The sequence below is a fragment of the Cupressus sempervirens genome, chromosome 1 (assembly GCF_028749045.1).
Source record: "Cupressus sempervirens isolate cs-2001-9-10 chromosome 1, ASM2874904v1, whole genome shotgun sequence".
Taxonomy (NCBI): domain Eukaryota; kingdom Viridiplantae; phylum Streptophyta; class Pinopsida; order Cupressales; family Cupressaceae; genus Cupressus; species Cupressus sempervirens.
In genome coordinates, this window is record NC_143118.1 from 589,968,543 (window position 1) to 589,990,206 (window position 21,664).

The 21,664-nt window shown below is 35.0% G+C and overlaps 1 pseudogene; it reads right to left on the minus strand.

The window, feature by feature from the left end:
- Window positions 1-21,664, minus strand: part of LOC149578798 (xanthohumol 4-O-methyltransferase pseudogene) — a 160,915-nt pseudogene that overhangs the window by 116,586 nt on the left and 22,665 nt on the right.

The window sequence follows — 21,664 nt, forward strand, 5'->3', positions numbered from 1 at the left end:
GGTGCTACTAAGATTTACCATGTCTGAGAATAGGCATTTCTAGATTGGGAACAACATTGTTCCAAAATTGCTCCTAATTCCATAAGGGCTTCGACTCAAAAATGGGTCTGATTGTCACAAGATCTAAAAATAAGGGAATTACACTCTCCTCAAAATTTGGAGATGGCTATCAGCAAGATGCCAATGTATATGATGCTAGGTAGAAGACAAAATAATTATTGGGTTCCTCTTTGTTTCCAACCACCAATACTCCTGCATCCTATGCTTGGAAAGCATGATTCTTTTGTTGATTATAATATGGCTATTGAAGATCGAAAATGACAAAGGTTCAAATAGAATTATGGATACTTTAACTAAAAGGCTAATGAATTAGGTGAAAAGATCACCAATGATCTTAGACTATGGATGAGAATTAGAAACTTATGAATGCTTAAGGGACTAGCATCAGGTTGGTTGGGGGTGAAAATTATGTCATGAAGAAATAGATGTCTTTTTTATCCTTTTTTATGAGCATTTGTTTATAACATGTTGAACTTTGTTATCCTTCAAGTATAATATTTTTTATGTTTTGATGTATAAGTTATGAACATTTGGCATAAAAGTGATAACCAAAATTATGTCTCAGAAGGTTCATTCTATTGATAAAAATCTTTCTTCATGAATTTTTGGCATGGGTAGATCTTCTTATAGCTAAAGAGATTGCAAAGACTGTTAATTGAATACTAATGCTTTTTCATTATAAATCAATAAATATTAATAATTTTTTTTAGGAAGTCTTGTGTGCATTGAATGATGATGATAGGTATCCAAGTTGAGTCAGAATCAATTAAAATAGCTCAAGTGAAGGTCTAGCATTGTTGAATAGCAAGTACTAAATGAGATGCATTGTGGCAGCATTATAGTCAAAAACTTAGCGGCATAGAAAGGGTACCTATTCCAACAAAATAATAAGGGACTTGATGAGGTAGCTATATAGGAGAGAAGGTTGAACTGTCATCTTCATATTTTAAATGCAAATACCATTTTTTTTGTCATTAATGTTGAACTGTCACATTCTGATATCACTTTTCTTTATAAAAGGTGACACAGGTTTGTGCTTTTACCCTAGAGTGATCAATTAGTCAACATGCATTCTTAATAAGGAATTGTTGCACACTACCTGAATTCCTGGAATCATTAAATTCATGTAGTAGAGCAGATCTACCATCCACTACACTCTATATTTATGGGAACTTAAGGAGATACCCAATGTTTCTTATTATGTTTCATGGTTGCACAAATCTTGAGCTATAATGAACTATCCTTTATGAGGAAGTCATGATTATAGGTATCTATTATTTAATTTCTTTTAAATAAGACCTTGTCTATAATTAAAAGGTTAGGTAGGGAATGAATGAATAGAGTTGGACAAAAGTTATCAGTTATATTCTATTGTTTTTCAAACAAGTGTAATGTTGTCTATTGAATGAATATATGAGTTTATTGAGTTTCTACACTTCAATCTAAGTTAATCTTTTCTTCACTCTTTCATGCATGCCCATGTAAAATGTGGAGTTTACTTTTGCAATTAGGAGTGCAACAGTAGGTGCATAGATTTATGGTTAAGTAGTTATTTGAGTTTTGTTCCAATCATATGATAGTTTTCTTTCTTTTTGATAAAATAGGTTTCCATAATGGTTATTTTATTCAAGGTAGCAGTGACTTTTAGTAGAGGCTAGAGCATATATTTTGTAGACATCATCTCAAGTTCACGCTCCCAGATTGATATTTAAAGAAGGCCAACATAGTACTTTGGTAGTAAAGGATGTCCAATCCTTCAACTAAAATGGTGTTATTTTGGCTCGACAGTTAGGTGTGTCACTGAACATAGCTAGTTAGATCCCTACTTGTGTCAACTTTGCACTCCCTTTTAATGTTAATTGATTCCTATGACAAGAAGGCTTTAATTATTAGTACCCTAACATAATTATAAGTTGGATTTAATTCTTAGTACCCTAACATGAAAATTTCAAGTTAGTTATAAGATCACTAACATGATTTCCCATGTGGGAGAGCGATACAAAAAAGAAGGTTATGTTACCCCCAACTCTTTGTTCCACCCACTATATAGTTTGGAATGAGAGAAACCAAAATGTAGAGGCCAAGATTTTGGGCAATAGAGAAATAATTTTCTTCTAAAAAATTCACAAATTTTTATCATGATTCAATGAGCATAAATGGAATAGGAATTCCATGAGAGACAAGTTTTTTGGCAAGCTACATCATGGGATTTACATGGCCTTGCACTAGATATAGAACAACTAAGTACTAAGCTACATCAAACTCATAATAACATATAACTAAAATTAACATGCATGCAAGTAAACAAACATAAAATGAGAGCATGCATCAACACATAACACAAGAGATTGTGGTGACCCAGAAACCCTCTAGGAATAAGAAGGTAAAACTGGGGTGGGGATGAAACCCACAAAATTACTGTAGCAATGAGTACAACCACTTCTGATGGTTTTCCCTATTAAAGGCTTTACACTGTGTCAATAGTGACCTTTTGAAAGGATTTACAAACACTTTACAAGAAGTGTCACCCTATTAAAGGATTTACATAAATGTTGTTAGACCTACCTAATACATAGTATTTCCTTGTCTTTCTCCAAAGACTTTCCTATCTAGTTGTTAAGCTAACCTATCACCATAGGATTTCAACTTCTAATACAACTGTCAAAGAGTATTAGAATTTTTGACTTGATTAAATACAATCTCAAATTTTTAGGTTCAGGCACTTGATCTGCTCTTTCTCTTTTGATCCTTGCTTGATCTAATCTCTAAATATGTCTCTTGTTCTATTATGGTCAACTGGATATAAATGTTATCCCTTTCACTAAGTATTTTCTCTTTATACTAAAATTTCACTATAATCTCCCCTTATGCAACTTTTCTTCCATACATACAATGGTGCATTCATCCTCCTTATAAAGAATGTGAAGACTTAGGGTTAGGTATGGATCTATGATCCAATTGAATCTCAAATTCTCACTCATATTTTGCATTTTTCTCATTGATTGCATGAAAATTTCATAGGGAATACAAATGACTCATCCTTTTCCTCTTTCTCCTTCAAAATTTCTCTATGTTATCTCCAAGAATGGTTTACATCTTAGTTTGTGCAAGTACAAACTCTTATAATGATCCTGTGTTGCTTGGCACATACTATTTCTAGATTTCTTAGCATCTGCTACATTTCTTGGTTTGCTCGACATTTTTTGTATTCTGTATCACTCAGCATATGTTTTTCTAAGTTGCTTAGTATTTGAATGATTCTATTACTTGACACATGAACAATTCCTGTAGTGCTCGACACATACTATACTATAATCTACTTGGCACTAACTGTGACTTGGCACCTATTGAAATTCTTGCTCAACATCTATTGAGTACTTGGCATGTATGATGAAAATGGTTAAGTGTGTTGACACTCATTTTTCAATACTATTTATTTAACCAACAATCACCTCGTTTGACATGAGTGTCAAAAACACCTAACTAAGCATTGATGATCTTAACTTTATTGAGTACACTCTTTAATTACTCAATTTACATGCAAAAATTCCAAAAATTCCAAAAAAATTGTGAGTGGCAATATACCTTATAGCTCCCCCTGAGTTGATTATGCCTTTGAATTTTGAAATTATGTATCAATATGCTTGATCCTCTTTGTTCTTTGATCTGTTTCTACATTCTGACCTTGTATGCTATATCTAATCTATGTAATGTGCCTATATTCCATGTGATTACAAAAAGTTTACATCTCTTCTTCACTCCTTTATTCCTTATCTCCCCCTTTTGGCTATATACAATCATTCCACTTTATTTTCAAAATGAATGAATGATCAAAATTTGTCAAAATTTGATAATTATCCTGGTAATTACATATCTCCTCCTTTTCTTATTACTCCCCCTATAATATATATCTCCCCCTTTGTTCATTCTCTCCCTTTTCGACACTAATGTCAAAGGGTTCTATTGAATATTACCATATTTAGCCAAAAAAATTGCTATTTACCTCCATTATTATTTTTAGAGCTACATCCCAATTGTCCAAAGCAATGTCCAATGACTTGTGCTGGATGGCAGTCTTTGCAACAAGGTGTACAAGTCCATCAAGAGTACAAAGATTGGGATCTCTCTTTAATACTATCTCAGCATAAACTTGTTCCTTGTGGAGGACTTCTAAATTAGGGTTTATAGAGCACTGGATCTGCATCAATTTAGCCTTTATATTTTCCTCCTCTGTTGTTAGCACAACTAACTCCCTTTGTGTGTGAAGCATCTATGAAAAATGCTTCTCACTTTGAGATGGATCTCTAGGTAATTACATACTAGAGATTTTCAAGTTCCTTTCCAAGCTCATTATTTGTTGATTAGTTTCTTGTGTGAAATTTGAAAAATCACACAACTTCCTATATAATGAAAAAAAAATTTCAAGAAAATTTTTGGCCTTATCAATTGTCTTGGCCAACTCTACCTATTCAAGTGCATTTCCACTTGATATTTTCTCATTAACCTTACCTTGAAACTTTTTTTCTGACCATTCCATTAGTTTGACAATGGTCTCCTAGTCCTCATTTGTCACCTGATCAATGATGCCCGATAGTTGCTCAATTATTGGTGTTCCTTCATCTGGTGATTGCAAGCTAAAGCCATCCATGAAGATGTCCTTGATAACATGAAGTGCTTGCTTTTGTTTAAACTCTTTTCTTAGAATTTCCTACCTCATCCTTCTATCCAATGCATTTTTTATTTTAGTCATTTGTGCCATTGTGATAGTTTTGGAATCATAGGAGAGTATCTCAATTTCTTCATCTAGCTCAAGGTCTCCATAGTGAAGTACCCTGGCCACTCTTGTTGAACTCAAGCCTAGCATGCAAAATTGCAATGGAATAGCTTTAGTGCTTGGCTCCTAAATATTCTTAGTAGGAGTTCCATTCTTTGGTAATTCTACCAATGTCTGAATGGTGGCCTACTCCTTTTCTTTTGTTGCATCATCCTTCTCATTTTATTTCCTCTCCTCTGTCCTCAACATCTAAACATTATCCATAATTACACTTGGTAGAGGTGGTGGTGGCAGCATCAAAACTTTAGCTTAAGTGTATGTAAAAGGTTTTACCTTTGGCTTCACCTTCTATCTTTGTGGTGTTGCTACTGCTCTTTGTATTTCATCTACACTCACCAATATAGGATTTATGCATAATTGTGCTTATAGAGTAGATTGGTGAAGGATCTTTGAGAGATCCTCTGTAGTGAGTGGGTTGATGTTTTGAGTTGTTTTGTTAGTAACATCCTTTATAATTACTATCTATGCAGGTGTAGTAGTTGAGTGAGGAGGGCTAGGAGGTGGCAATTGTGTGTCTTGTACACTCTATTTTTGTTGGTCACCTATCCCCTTTTCTTCTTCTTTACTTATTTTCCCCTCCTTTTCTTCTTCATCCTTCTCTTCTTCCTCCACTTTCTTCTCTTCTACTTTCTTCTCTTCTACCTTCTTTCTTCTTGCTTCTTTTATTTCCTTTGTTTTGGCACTTGCTTCTACCTTTTATTCTTCATAAAATACATCATCAATTTGCTTGTAGATAATTTTCCACACTTTTTTGGTTTTGCTCACAACCTCTTCAATTTTATTTTGTAGAATACTAAATGCCCTGTATTCGGGAGTAAATCTACTATTGTGCCTTTTGATTGCATTTTTTATTTGACTTTTAGTCAAATCAGGAAACATCCTTCCTAAGGTAGACTCCCTTATTTCTTTCTCAGTTTGAAGACAAAAATGCCATTTTTCCTCTACAATCTTGTACAATTCCTTTGGCAATGAACTATCCAGTTCAAGAGGTGTATGTATATATTCTGCCATCATATTATAGACAAATATCCCTATTTTATTTTGCTCACCTTTTGTGAGCTTATTAGAATTTACATTCTTCAAATCATTTAAGTCTCCATTCCTAATCTTAGCACATAATTTATTAATAGAACACTTTGATGGATGACTTACCACTTTAAATTTACTTATATCTTTACATTCTATCCTTTCATCATCTGTGTTTGGTTGAGTCACATATCTTCTTCTTTTCTTGGACTCTTTTGCTAGTTGTGTAGTAGCTTTCTTCTTTTCTTTTACTGCTTCTTTGGCCTTTTGAGTTGATGCTCTTGTTTTGACCCTTGTTTGTATTGGCTTAGTTGGAGGTAGCTTGGTTGGGGCTGATTTTGTTACCTTCTTGTGCTTTTATTGAGTTGCAGGTTGTGTTTTTGCCTTTCTCTTCTTCTGCTCGGTAGGTGTAGGTGCTTCCTTGGCACCTTCCTCTTTGTCTTCTTCTTACCCTTGTGTCATCTCTTCTATCTCTTACCCTTGCTCTTCTTCTTCTTCACTATCTCCTTCCACTTCCTCCACTTCTTCTCCTTCACTTTCAATATTTGCTCCAAATGTCTTCTTTATTTTCTTCACAATTTTATCCTTCTTATTAATAATTGAAGCAATTTTTAGTTCTATCTCAATTTTTGACTTAACAACATCATAAGTTCCAAAGTAAGGAGCTACTTTACCAATTTCTTCTACTAACAACAATGTGATTACTGCTAAGGCTTCATCAATATCCATTTCATATCCTAATGGTCTTAGCCATCTTACCCTTGGTATTGCACCTTGAATCTATGTGAAGTCAATATCAACCAAGAAGCATATGTCATTGACATGTTTCTCAACTAGTGAGATTGGTATCCTCATCCTTTGCTTCATAGACTTCCTAAAGTCTTCAAAATAGCTAATCATCTAGGCTTCAAAATTGTCTCCCATTTGATTAATGAACTCGTTAATTCGAGTGACTTTTGTCTTGTTAGAATTCTAGTTTACCTTCCCAATTGAAGGGTATTCTTCCATCACATAAAATAATATGCACATGAGAACAAAGCCAAATTTACACTGTGCACCTTTTGATCTCCTTATGGCTCCTAAGTTATCATTAATTTGTTGCAACATGAGTTCAGCCAGATCATAGGTGTCATCTTTCTTTACCAACTTGTATGCCACATCAATAGCTATGTAGGGAATGTTGTTTAGTCTCCTGGATTAATAAAATTTATGTGAAATTATTCTCACAACAAATTCAAGTAGGGGATCATTCATAGTATCAATAGTCATTCCCCTATTGTTCCATTTTGCACCTGTGTTCTTCTCAATTACCTCCTTTCTATCACTTCTCAATGTTTTTGGTCAATCTAGGGTTGGAAGACTAGTAACCCTATGCACAATCCTCTTAGTAATCTTGACCATTCCTAACTCTAGCTATAGACATCCATCATGAATTCGGCTCAAAACAATGTCAATCCATTCTATTTTAAACACTATGGGAAAAACTAGGGTTTTAGCTAAACCCTTCTTCTGAACAATTGAAAACTCATCCTTCAATATCTTATTCTCACATAACTTATCATATGCATTAAAGATTTCTAGGTCACCTATGGCACCGATTTTACAATTGTAGAATTTCCTTATGTCTTGAACCATGATGACTTTGGGTGGAATGATAGGTAGTGTGCTGGCCAGGTCATTTTTATAGGCTACTTCAAGGATTGGTCTAAATTTTTGTTTTTTAACTTCATTGCTAACTAGTTAAATCTCATGATCTCCCTTAGTCTTAGGGTTTCTTGAGCTAGAAGCCATATTACCAAACTAGGGCTTTAAAATGTATTAAAAATAAAAATTGTGCGTAGCTCGATACTTAATAAATACCTTCAGATTGATGAGTTCATGTTCAATCTCTAATGTATTTGATGTGAATAACTATAAGGTAGCTACTTGATCACCTCTTAGGTCTTCTAATTTTTGCTCTTCATTTGAATGCCATGAAAATGAACAATTTTCACTTTTATTAGCCTTGAAACCTAGCATTTATTGCATTTGTGCTTTACAACTATACACTCAACTTCCAAGGGATTTTTCAACTCAGCATCAACTCTATTTCACTCACTCGGCAACTACTGTTATCTCTTTACTTCGCACCCACTAGATTGTTTAACTTGGCCTATATAGGTGTTTTACTCGACAACCCAAGATAGCTCGACATCATCTTCCAACTTTTATCCTGGCATCTTAACTAATGTAGATTTCTTCTCTGTAGTGTTCCTATATTCTTTTTGGGCTAATGTATGATACATCTTTATATGTATCAGCCCTATGTGCCTTTCTAGTGCTTAATTTGATGAGGTGTGATCACTTGACCTCTTGGGTGAAGTGATCTCTCTATTTGATGTGTTGCATTCACCTTTCTTCTAACATGTATTATTCATATCTTCCCTAATGTGTTCCTCATTAACTTTTTATTTGCCCTTATTAACTTCAATCTTGGGTGCTTTGACTTTTGTTGGATAGTTCCTACTGATATGACCAATCTTTAAGAATCTAAAACAAGTAGTTTGATTTAACCATCTATTGTACTTTCCCTTAAAATGTGTTCTTATGCAATTTTCAGGAATGTGTCCATACTCTTGGCAATAGTGACAGCTATAGCTGGTGTTGTAATCCCAATTATAGTGATGTACATGATTGGTTCTTCTTGCAGGCTGATTAGGTAGCCACATAGGCTTTGATTTGCAATCAAAAGCTCTATGTCCATATTTTTTGCAATTTTAGCAGTGACCTTCAAATCTTAGTGTTCTTATAATCTTGGTTCCACATTCATGTGCTTGATGTCCTTGCTTTTTACACTTGTGACAAAAACTTGCATTTGTGGGCTTAACATGCTGATGACTATTCTTGGTTATGCACATATTAGAAGTATGCCCCTTTTTACCATAGAAATGACAAGTGGGTTTAGTGTTCTTACCTTTGTTTATTCTTTCTTCTATAGTCTTATATGATTCTCCTTGTTTAGTGATGATGTAGCCAAGTCCTGAAGTATCATTACTAGCCCTTGTTGATTTCAGAAATTGCTCAAAATACTTGATGGTCTCATTGGGTTTGTTGTAGCTTTATGTTATTTCCTTTTCTCTCTTCAATTCATTCTACAATTGTTCATTCTACATCTTCAAGGTGGAGATCTTAATGTCCTTCATGTTCAACTCATGATGAGCATTCATCATCTGGCTCAAGGTGTCTACCTAGATATTTGAAATCTTTTCAAATTCAATTTTCTTATCTTCCAATCTATTGATGAGATTTCTCTTGTCATCTTCTACCATGACCTTGTCTTCAATAGCTCTTTTATTTTTTTCAGTTACTTCACAAAGCATTATGGCTTGTGATTCTTGTTCAAGCTTGAGTAATTTGATTTCTTCAGCTTGCACTCTACTTTTCTCCATTAATTATGCTATTGCTACATCAAATTCCTTGGAATCTCCATTGCAAAATACGTGTGTGGTATCAATCTCCTTTTAATGTATGTCATTTTCAGCTATGGCTATCTCCTTTCTTCTTTTCAAAGATTTTCTTAGTTCCTCCCTGGCTTCCTATACTTTGTGTAGAGCTAGTTGCACATCAATCACCTATTGTCAATGATCTTTCAAAGTTTGAAGACTTCCATCTTCTGACCTTTTTCTCTAAGTTGTTAGGCTTCTACTTATGAAAACTAGTGCTCTAATACCAATTGTTGGAATATTCAAATGGGAAGAATACTTCTAAGGGGGGGGGGGGGGTGGGATGTGAATCAAAAGTACCAATTGTTCATTCTTTCAAACTCATAATAAAATATAACTAAAATTAACATGCATGTAGGTATACAAACATAAAATGAGAGCATGCATCAACACATAACACAAGATATTTTGGTGACCCAGAAACCCTCCAGGAATAAGAAGGTAAAACTAGGGTGGGGATGACACCCACAAAATTACTACAGCAATGAGTACAACCACTTCTGATGGTTTACCTTGTTAAAGGCTTTACACCGTGTCAATAGTGACCTGTTGAAATGATTTACAAACACTTTACAAGAAGTGTCACCCTATTAAAGGATTTACATAAAGGTTGTTAAACCTACCTAATACATAGGATTTTATTTTCCTTCTCAAAGACTTTCCTATCTAGCTGTTAAGCTAACCTATCACCATAGTATTTCAACTTCTAATACAATTGTGAGAGAGTATTAGAACTTTTGACTTGATTGACTGCAATTTCGAATTGCTAGGTTCAGGCACTTGATCTTCTCTTTCTCTTTTGATCCTTGCTTGATTGGATCTTTGAATATGTCCCCTATTTTTCTATGGTCAACTGGATATAAATGCTATCCCTTTCACTAAGTCTTTTCTCTTTATATTGAAATTTCACTATAATCTCCCCTTATGCAACTTTTCTTCCATACATACAATGGTGCATTCGTCCTCCTTATAAAGAATGCCTAGAATTAGGGTTAGGTATGGATCTATGATCCAAATTGAATCTCAAATTCCTGCTCATATTTTGCATTTTTCTTATTGGTTGCATGCCTTCACCATTTTTCTCATTGGTTGCATGCATATTTCATAGGGAATACAAATAACTTGTCCTTATCCTCTTTCTCCTTCAAAATTTCTCTAAGTCAGCTCTAAAAAAGGTTTACATCTTAGTTTGTGCAAGTACAAACTCTAATATTGATCCTGCATTGCTCAAGACATGAAGTATTATTAATGTTGGGTAAGTGCACAAAGTTGTGCTGCCAAAAGGGGGGTATAAGTGGACACCTTTTTCTTGAAATCTACAAATTTTGAACTTCAATAAGAATTTGAAGATAGTTACACTCAAAATTTTCAGATATGACAAAAACAGAAGTCGTAGTCCTTTGAATCTAGTTTCTAAACTACTATTTTTTTTTCAAAATGGTTTAGTTTTAGGTCCTTAAAAAGGGGGGCCACAAAAAGTGTTACTATTTATTCCAAAAAAACATAACACGGTACAAAGTGTGGGCACCCTAAAATTTTAACTTTTTTTTTGAAATTATTTAATCGCTCTGGTCAAAAGTTACTTAACACTATGTAGTTTATCCCAAATTTTTTGAGTAATTTTACAATGTGTATTTTTTTTAATGAATTTTTTAACTAGACACATCCCAAAAACATGAAATCTGTGTGCTCCCCCTAGAAATAATTGAAAACTAATCTAAAATCAAAAAAAAAAAATTTCAAAGTGTGTAGAATGGAGTCTAGTTTCTAAAAAATTAAGTTATTACAAAATTTGATGAACAAGCTAAAATCTATAGCCCAATTAGTACATGGTGGTTTTTGACAAAAAATGAACATACATTCCAAAGAAATTATAGATGAAAGCCTTGAAATAGTGCAAATTAAAAATAAATTATATGGTTAGATAGCTAACATAGAGACCTATAATGCTATGTAACCTGATCTTATCGATACCCAACCATGAGAAATCTTGAAGGGGAGCATAGAAGAAAAAACAACCATTTTTTGTATGTTTGTTGGAAAACACGTCTCAGGCCTGTTCATCAAATCCAAACCTTTGGGTTGGATCTCCAAGGAAAAACCAAGCCTTAGGCTTGGCTTTAATTAAGGTTTAAATAGCACGTGCACCCTATAGCACGCACATGCTATAGCACACATGCGCTATTTAAACCTCAGTTCTAAATAGCACGTGCACGCTATAGTGCACATGCACTATTAAGATCTAAGTTGAAAAAGAGAAATACATGGGGGGGATAGGGGAATGGCTATGTGTGTGCACGAAAGAGATAGAGAGAAAGTAGGGGATAAGAGAGGGGAGAGAGTACAGGATGGGAGAAAGAAAGTGAGAAAGAGTAGGGGTGGCAAAGAGAGGAAGTGTGGGAGAGAGTAGGGGTCGAAAAGAGAGAGTGCGGGATGGGGGAAAGAGATTTAAAGTAGGGGATGGGAGAGAGAGGAAGTATGAGAGAGAGTATAGGTTGGGAGAGAGATTAAGAGTAGGGGATGGAGGAGAGAGAGTAGGCAATGGGAGATAGAGTGGGAGAGGAAGAACTTGAGAGAGAGGAGGATGGGAGTGCATGTGTGTGAAAAAGAGAGAGTATGGAATGGGAGAGGGGGAAGAAAAAGTAGCTCAAGAGAGAGTAGGGGATGGAAGAGAGAGTAGGCAATGGGAGAGGGAGTGGGAGAGGGGGAGAGAGGGGGGAATAGAAATGTGTGTAAGAGAGAAAAAGAGAGAGAGAGAGAGAGAGAGAGAGAGAGAGAGAGAGTAGGGGATAGGAGAGAGTGTTAAAATTTAAGAGAGACTAGAGGGTAGCAGAGAGAGACAAAGTGTGGAGAGGGAGAGAGTGAGAGTGAGAGAGAGAGAGAGAGAGTAGGCAGTGAGAGAGGGAGTGGGAGAGGGAGAGAAAGTGAGAGAAAAAGTAGGGGATGGAAGAGGAGAGAGGGGGGATGGGTGTGTGTGTGTGAGTGAAAGAGAGAGGGGAGAGAGAGATAGAGAGAGTAGGCAATGGTAGAGGGATGGGAGGGAGAGAGAGAGAGAGAGAGAGAGAGAGAGAGTAGGTGGTGGGAGAGGGAATGGGAGGGGGAGAGAGGTGGAATGGAAGCATTTAAGAGAGATAGAGTAGGGGATGGGAGAGATTAGGTAGTGGGACAAGGACTGCGAGAGAGAGAGAGGGGGGGGAATGGGAATGTGTATTTATTTATAAGAGAGATAGAGTAAAGGATGGGAGAGAGTGTGAGAGTTTGAGAGAAAGTAGTAGGGGATGGGAGAGAGAGTGAGAGTAAGGGATGGGAGAGAGAGAGAGAGAGTAGAGAGGAAGAAAGAGAACTTAAGAGAGATAGATAGTAAGCAATAGGAGAGGGAGTGGGAGAGGGAGAGGGAGAGGGAGAGAAATAGGGGGGATGGGAGTGTGTGTGACATATGTAGAGAGTAGGGGATGGGAGAGAAGAAGAAGAGTGGGGGTATAAGAGTGTGTGTATCTATGAAAGTGAGAGAGTAGGCGATGGGAAAGAGTGTGAAAGTGTGAAAGTAGGGGGTGGCAGCGAGAGAGGACGATGATGGGGGAGAGAAAGTAGGTAGTGGGAGAGGAAAAAAGAGAGGGGGGATGGGAGTGTGTGTGTAAGAGAGATAGAGCAAGGGATGGGAGAGAGTGTGAGAGTGTGAGAGTAGGGGGTGGCAAAGAGAGAGAGTACGATGATGGGGGAGAGAAAGTAGGCGGTGGGAGAGGGAAAGAGAGAGGGGGGATGGGGGTGTATGTGTAAGAGAGATAGAGTAGGGGATCAGAGAGAGTGAGAGCATGAGAGAGTAGGGGATGGGAGAGGAGAGAGAGACTAGAGGATGGGGGAGAGTGTGAGAGTGTGAGAGAGTAGGGGATGGGGCAGAGAAAGTAGGCGATGGGAGAGAGAGTGGGAGAGGCAGAGAGAGCTTGTACAAGATGAGAGAGAGAGAGAGAGTAGAGAGGGAGAGAGAGAACTTGAGAGAGAGAGAGATAGTAGGTAGTAGTAGTGTGAGTGTGAGAGAGAGTAGGGGGTGGTAGAGAGAGTATGATGATGGGAGAGAGAAAGTAGGCAGTGGCAGAGGGAGAGAGAGGGGGAATGGGAATGTGTAAAAGAGAGACAAAGTAGGGGATGGGAGAGAAGAGAGAGAGTAGGGGATGGGGGAGAGAAATTAGGTGGTAGGAGAGAGAGAGGGAGAGAGATAGGGGAGATAAGAGTGTGTGTGAGAGATCTAAAGAACCGGGGATGGGAGAGGAGAGGGGGTGAGAGAGGTAGAGAGAGTAGGTGGTGGGAGAGGGAGAGTGAGAGAGAGTAAAGGATGGGAGAGAGTAGGAAGAGAGAGAGGGAGGGGATGGCAGAGAGAGTAGGGAGGATAGAGAGTAGGGAGGATGGGGAGTGATGTGTTTTGAGATAGTGTGTATGCACTTTATAGTGTGTACATGCTATAGTGCATACACACTATCTCAAATCACCAAAAATAGGTCAAAAACCAACCTTGGGGCCCATTTCATCCATTTTTAACTTTTGGTATGTTATGCTCTCTATTATTCTGACAGAAAACATGGTTTTCAACATAGCAAACACTTTTGGAAGCTAGCAAACACCAAATTCAATCATTGGATATGTGATTTGAAGAATTTTTGAATATTCCTTTAACAGAAAAGGTTAGTGCAATCCATTTTAAATATTTTTTGTCGATATATAGATACAATTTTGATTATAATTTGATATGTTATGTAATATATAGTGAATTCATTGAAAATTGCATGTTTGAATGAAATGTTATTTCGAAATGGCTAGAAATTTGACAAGTCGTTTGATATATAATGTGTATTTGTTCAAATAATTATAATTTTTATATGTAATTGAATAATTTGTAATTTACACATTTTAAGTAATTCAGATGTTTGAATAATTTGACATACAGAAATCATCATCATGCCAAGGAAGAAGCCAAAGTTTCAAACAAATGTAGATAGGGAGAGAGATTTGACAATTAAAAGAGATAAAATGAAATTACTATGTGAACAAAGAAAATTGCAAAGCAATGATGAAGAATTGACTTTTGAAGAGGATCAAGAACCACTAGTACAAAGAAACAAGGAGGAAGAATTAGAAAGACAAAGAGAACGAATGAGATTGTTACGCTCAAGAGGACAACTGAATTATGAAGCTACACCATCTTCCAATGTTGGAGTCATATAGTCCACTACACCATCTTTGAATGTTGGAGTCATATCATCCGCTACACCATCTTCCAATGTTGAAGTCATATCATCCTCTCATGTTGAAGAGACACTGATTTATAGATCCGACGATATACACACTCCATCATGTCATGTTGAAAGCACAACATCAACACATCAAGTAGGTGATATTCCATCTTTTACATCTTATTTCCAAGGTACATCATCTTCAGTTCAAGGTACGCAATACACTCAACCTTATATTGATGTTCAAAATGTTGAGAGAATTGAGGAGATTAGAACACCTTCGTTTTAGAAAACTAAAATATTTGATTGATATTGATACTAACATTTTGAAATCAATGCCTGACAAGATTAGCAAGCATACTTGTCAAAGAAAATTTAATCATATGTGGAGATTACTTTTAAATTAAATATTACAGGTCAATGCCAATTATTTGTTGAAATGATGAAGAATTTTAAATTTAGGTCTATCATGAAGATTCTTGGGCTAAGAATGATGGATGATTCAAATAAAAGAAATATTGTAAAGAATCTAATGAGTGCTTATGACAAAGTGGGTTCTAAATCACGCACCAAAGATAGTAATATCACAAGACGAGTACTCACATCGACAATAGTAAGTAGCCAAATGAAGAAAGCTTGACTCATGAGAAAGACAAGAAAAACATTAAAAATTGGTAGAGGTACCTTAAGGAGAGCCATGTTAAGGCATGAGAGATTAGAAGATCCAACAAAAAATGAGTTATGGACATTTAGCGATAGACTACCCCGAAAGGATAAAGAAATCAGTGAAGCCTTGAAATCATTGATCGAAGATTTTTGAAAAAATAACACACGTGCTTCTCCTAATCAAAGAGATGTTGTAAGAAGGAGGATTGATAGCCAAAATCGTGAGCCACATGCGAAACATTTTTTGGACTCAACTCAAACATAATTTTTTGGAAAATTTATTGGTATGTATCCTCAAGTTCAAATAAATCAAAGACTTTTTGAGATGGGTAAACCTTTTTATTTGAAAATAAATCACACACGCACAACTTGTTGTTGTAGGATACATATTGAATTTTTAAACCATTTTGATGTTTTTAGGCACATATGCGTAGTTTTGCATTCTCAGTTTGTTTTGTAGGATTGTGACATAAAAGAGCCACCAAGATCTTCAAGGGAATTCATATCCAAAATTTTATGTGAAATAGGGGATGGCCAACAATTTTACAAGACATCATGCTTGGATGGTACATGCTTATTTTGTGGTTCTTTGCAACTTTTATCAACTTGTCAACATATGGATAGTACACATGCAATTGGAAATGAAATAGTAGATTATGAAAAATTCAAGATAGTGACATATGCTTTGAAAGATGGGAAACATAGTAAAAGATGTGATCTAGTTATTGAAAAGATTCCAGTGTATGAGTTCATGAATATTTTTCATGAAAATATTATTTACAAGTATGCAAGGCATACCCATAGAGCTCGATGGTTTGATTTACAATTCAAGTTGTGCAAGGATATGTTTCCACTGGATACCATTGTTTCGGTTGTAGATTTTGCAAAGAACTACACAATACAACCACAAAATGAGGTGCAAGAAAAGTATTATACATCTCAATAGGTTTCCATATTTGTTCACATAACATTCATGCATTCACCTACAAGTACAGAGAATGATAGAAAGATTTTGTGGGAGTACCATTTTTACATCAGCGATGATCGATCACATTCTACGGAGTTTGTACATGGTTGTTTTCAACTATTTTATGGAGATTTGGCTAACATGGGCATATCATATTGTCAACACATTATTTGGTCAGACAATTGTGCATCTCAATTAAAAAATGCACGAATGTTCTATTGGTTGAGTAGGATGCATAGGTTGTGTAGAATTCAATATATGTGGAATTCCACAGAGGCTGGTCATGGTAAGGGAGAGCATGATGGTGCAGGTGCATGCATTAAAAGAGCCTTGGCTCATGAAGAACTAAAGTACAAAGATGGAGCAATATTGATAGATGCAAAATCTATCATCCAATGGTGTAACACTACAATGGGTCCAGGTAAGGAAGGTGAGTCTACAGTTCGTAGATTTTTTTGGTTGATAGATAATACTAACATTGCACCATATCAAGATTGTTTCACACTAACATGAATTAGTGAGTTACACTCTTTTAGAAGCTCTGATGCAGGTTCATGGAGTATCCACACATGAAAAATGGCACGCTATTGTCCATCATGTGTAGAGAAAAATTGGGATGATTGAGAGTCAACTAAATGGGTGGACAAATGGGATATATGGGTTTTGGACCCAATTGACACCTATCATCCCCCATAAGCACTGGAAATGGTAGAGATGGATTCATCTATTGACTTTGACCACTTGTCAGATCTAGTGCAACCTAGTAATATATATATATATATATATTTATTTATTTATATATCTTTGTAATTTCAATATGTAACTTTATAACTTTTACCCAAGTATTTTTTGAATTAATGACCGCATTTTGTACATTTATCACTATAGGCCATGTTTTTTTTGTTATTGCACATGAAGACAATGAAGAAGGGACAGATTATTATTTGTTTCATTGTGTTGAAGCCAAGTAAAAATTGGATCACTCGGTTATAGATGGTGAAGGTTTAGAGTACCATGTCAGTGCGGTGTTTGTAACAGGCACATGGCTTAGACGATATCCTATGAAGAATCCTAACTTGTGGTTATTTGAGGATTGACAAACAAAGAGGAATATTCTTCATTATTCAAACCTTGTTGTCGCATCAAATGTCCACTTGATAAAATATGGTGGAAAACCACATAATAAGATTCTTTGGAAAGTGCACGAGTCAGACCATGAGGCGATACTTGAGATATTAAAATGTTGAGCAGATCTAGTTGGCTCATTAGATTGAATTGGGAGAGAGAGAAAAAGTGATCAATTGGATCGAAATACAATGTTACAACCTCTTCCTCAAGACTATCACATGACTAAGGTGGACCGTATTGTTATGATGTGTAAGTGATGAGATTTAGTTTTGATTTGTTTAGAATCTAGATACATTATTTGAATTTATATTAGATTCTTTAATAGTACTCATTTTTTTAGTCTTATCTTAGATTTTTTACTGTGCTAATTCTTCATTTGTAGGTCACCAAAGAAGAGGGCTAATAAAGTTGGTGCACAAGTGATAAAGGGTGAGACGCCAACATCATCTTCAAAATGGTATTATCAATTCACATCCTCGATAGTTAATAGTGTTCCTTGTTCAAGTACCATTGTATGCTAATCATCTTATGCCTGGAATTGTAGAGGTTAAATTATGTCAATACTAAGGTTTGTAGCATCAATACTAAGGTTTTTAGCATCAATTGGTCATGCTAAGTATAGTAGTTGTATAATGAATCGTTCTAAACCAATATGACTAAGATTCTTGGAAGAAGACTAAACCATATCATCTGTCTACTCCCTCTTTATATAAGAGTTTGTCAAACAATGAGAATGAAACATTGATTATTACTCCCCCCTCATTGTAAAATTCTCATTTATTGCATTTTGTAAAGTTTTAAGTCACTATCAACCTCTATATCATTGTATTCCTCTTATCATCAAATTACACAACAATGAGAATATGAACGATGACTTCTTCACATGAACCTGACAATTATAAATGCTACACCTTAATAAATGTTTGGGCTTGGTCTTTACCATTCGAGCTTTTAATATAATACATTGGCTTCATTTGTATTTGGAAGTATTTATTATGTTTGTTCCAAAGGTCATTCTTCATTTTCCAATATGAAAATGCGACTATCATCAAAGGCATAGTCTTATAATTTGTAATTTGTATAATGGTATAAAAGGTTGTTTGTGGGTTTGAATCCATACAACCTATGATGAGTGAATAGTGTCATGCAAAAAAACCTTCATTTATTTTTATATTTCAAACACATTCAACCATAATTACCACCATTACCACTACCAAGGGATGAAGTCTTGTAGGCTTATAGGTAAAATTCTGATTGGTACTGATCTCCTTAACAAGGTCATCAACAACATTGGTGATCTTGCTATGAGGTGGACTAGTATCAATGTCCAATGCAATACTCTCCTTCTAGTTGAGAAGCATATTTGACCCATTCTCCAAATTGCTTCCCTCCCCAAATTTTCCATTGCCCCCATGACCCTCCTTCTCATACATTTATTCTATTTATTCTTCTACGTCCTCCTCCGCTTGGCCATTTTGCAACACCATCTAGATGGAAATCTAGCCTTCCTCAAAACCATTATACATGACCTATCCTTCTTCAAGATATTCTATAAAAAATTCCTCAACCCTTGAACCTTTCAAAACCCCAATCTCAATGGAAGGCTTCTAGACCAAAGGAACTAGTAGATCTGGTTCTTTAAGAGAAATAGACAACAAATCCAATTTCCTAGTGACTAGATGGAAAATTGGGGAAATCATTTCAATTAGTTGTAAATAAAAAGGAATTATAAGTAAACTATATCAATATAATAAGTAACTTAGTAATTATATCAATATAATTCAATTAATAAGAAAATGAATTTATTACTCTAACATATAGTACATTATTTTGCACACAAAGGTGTTGAATTTGATGCTTAATAGATTTACATACATGTATAATAAATAATAAGTGTTGTAGCTTTGGGATCAACACTATAAAATGAAGGATGTCATACTACATTCATAGAGGTACCAAAATATTTTATTTGATATGGAGAAAAAAAAAATGTGTATTCTTCATAACTGCATTTGAGTCTCATGTATTATCATTTTCAGCTATTGACATCAGAGATTCCTTTACATCTTCATCATTGTATTGATCAACAAGTCCTTATATCACTCACTAGTTCTAAGCCAATGACTAAGGTATGAAAGAGTTTACATTAAAATTTCATTAGTACTGAAATTCAATATAAAATTCATAGGCACAATCAAGTGATAACTTTGATGGTTTTTGTAGGGTCTTATTACTCCTGACCATCAGTTTATCCCTGAGGTGTATATACAAAGGAATTATTAGCTAGCTAGAAGAAAATATTAAGTTTTATGTGTAAATATATATATTTTTTATATAAAATAGTTATTTATTCACATATAATTTTGATTGTAACATGTCGAGTTATAGAAGATTCTAGACTAATGGACTAGTGAGCATGTTAGGAAGACCTCATTATATACACCATCTCCCACTTGTTGGCAATTAAAGACAATTAGGGATTTATTTTGTTCCCCTAGTTGGAAAGAGTATATATCTAATGATGTACATTTTACACCTATATGGCATTATTGGGCATATGTTTTCTATAATTTTTTCTATGTATGTCATTTTTTACATATATTTCATGTATGACATTATTAGACATATGCTTATGATGTTTCAAATTATTGATAAATGAATTATATGATATTGTTAGACCTTATGGAATCAACTTTGATTTTTTGTTATGACATTGGTTTGATGCATGTATTAATGGATTAGTTGATTGGATGCTAAGATTTGATTATTGTGAATTTTAAGATATAATATTTTGGAAAATCAAGAAATTTCATAATGTATATTACCTTAGACCCATACAAATGTTTTTATATTTAAAGATCAATAGTTATCCATAGCTTACAAAGTTTAGCACCTTTATGTTGGTTGAATTCTTTGTTGAAATTTGTGATAATGGCTACATGAATGGTTTGAATGTCTAATTTTATCACATGTTCTAGATGTTTTTGCATGTGAATGGTTTTATGCCACTTTAATTTTATGCCTATAAAACACTATATACAATGATGCTTCTTGTTAGCTTCAATAAGACCCTATCTTGCCCAACATGCTAAAACCTCAATAATGATTTTTTTTTTGTTCATAGTTTGAATACCCATGTTTGTAGAGTTTGATTCTATTAGTTTGATTTTATTAATAGCCCCATGATATATTTTTAAATATTTCACATGTTTGGTTTTATATTCAATCAATCAACATATTTTCCTTTTAATTCTTCCAGATTTGGCATATCCATCTAACAATGAACTTATGATACTCCCATCAAGAAGTGCATGATTGCATGGTTTTATGGAGGATGTCCCTCTCTTTTTTAAATTCTAATTTTATTCATCTACATGAGTAAGGGAGATAAATTTCATTTCTTTCGATTGTATTTAAAGGTCATTAAATTTTTTTCAAACAATGTGATTAAATAAATATTATTCAGCATTTACCTCTATCATCAAGGTTGATTCATTCCTCCAAAATTGAAAGCCAAACTTAACATAGAAAAGTAAAGCAAGCCTCAACTATATTCTCATTAAACACTATGAAGTCAAATGTCTTTGACGGGGCATATCTCGGAGCTCGTGCGAGATATGGATGAGGTTCTAGATCTTATAGGACCATGTTGCAGAGACCTACAATAACCTCACTCACTTTTTGGAGATCGCATTCCGTTTTCATTCTACAATGCCATCTCGGGTGATGCTGAAACTTGCAGTGTTGGCCTGAAATGTCCATTTACTGATTTTGTATGATATTTCAAGGCTCTAATCACATATCACAAAGATCCACCAAATTTCTCAATAAACCCCAAAACAGGTATGTCAGAAATAGTGCCAAAAACTTCACAGCTTCACATATTATTAATAAATCTGAAAGTGGACATTTTTTATAGAAATTTCAGCAGCATAACAGCCTACAAAATTAAATTTCCAGATATGTATAACATTTACCCAACAACTCCCAAACGGAGGACAAAAACAATGCTCATCGAGCTCCCGAAAACAACACAAAATAGCCGGAAACACCACCAAAGCACTGATAATCTTTCATAGAATTATAATCATGAAAAAATAAATATATTCAGCTCTATTATAACATATAAATGTCTTATATACAGCAGCAACCCAAACTGATATGAAATACTCAACCGAAAATACCAAACTCTTACAAAAATCACATCCGAAAACCCACAAATCTGCACTGTTCAGCACAAAGGAAAACTCTGTATGAACATGCACATGGAATGGCT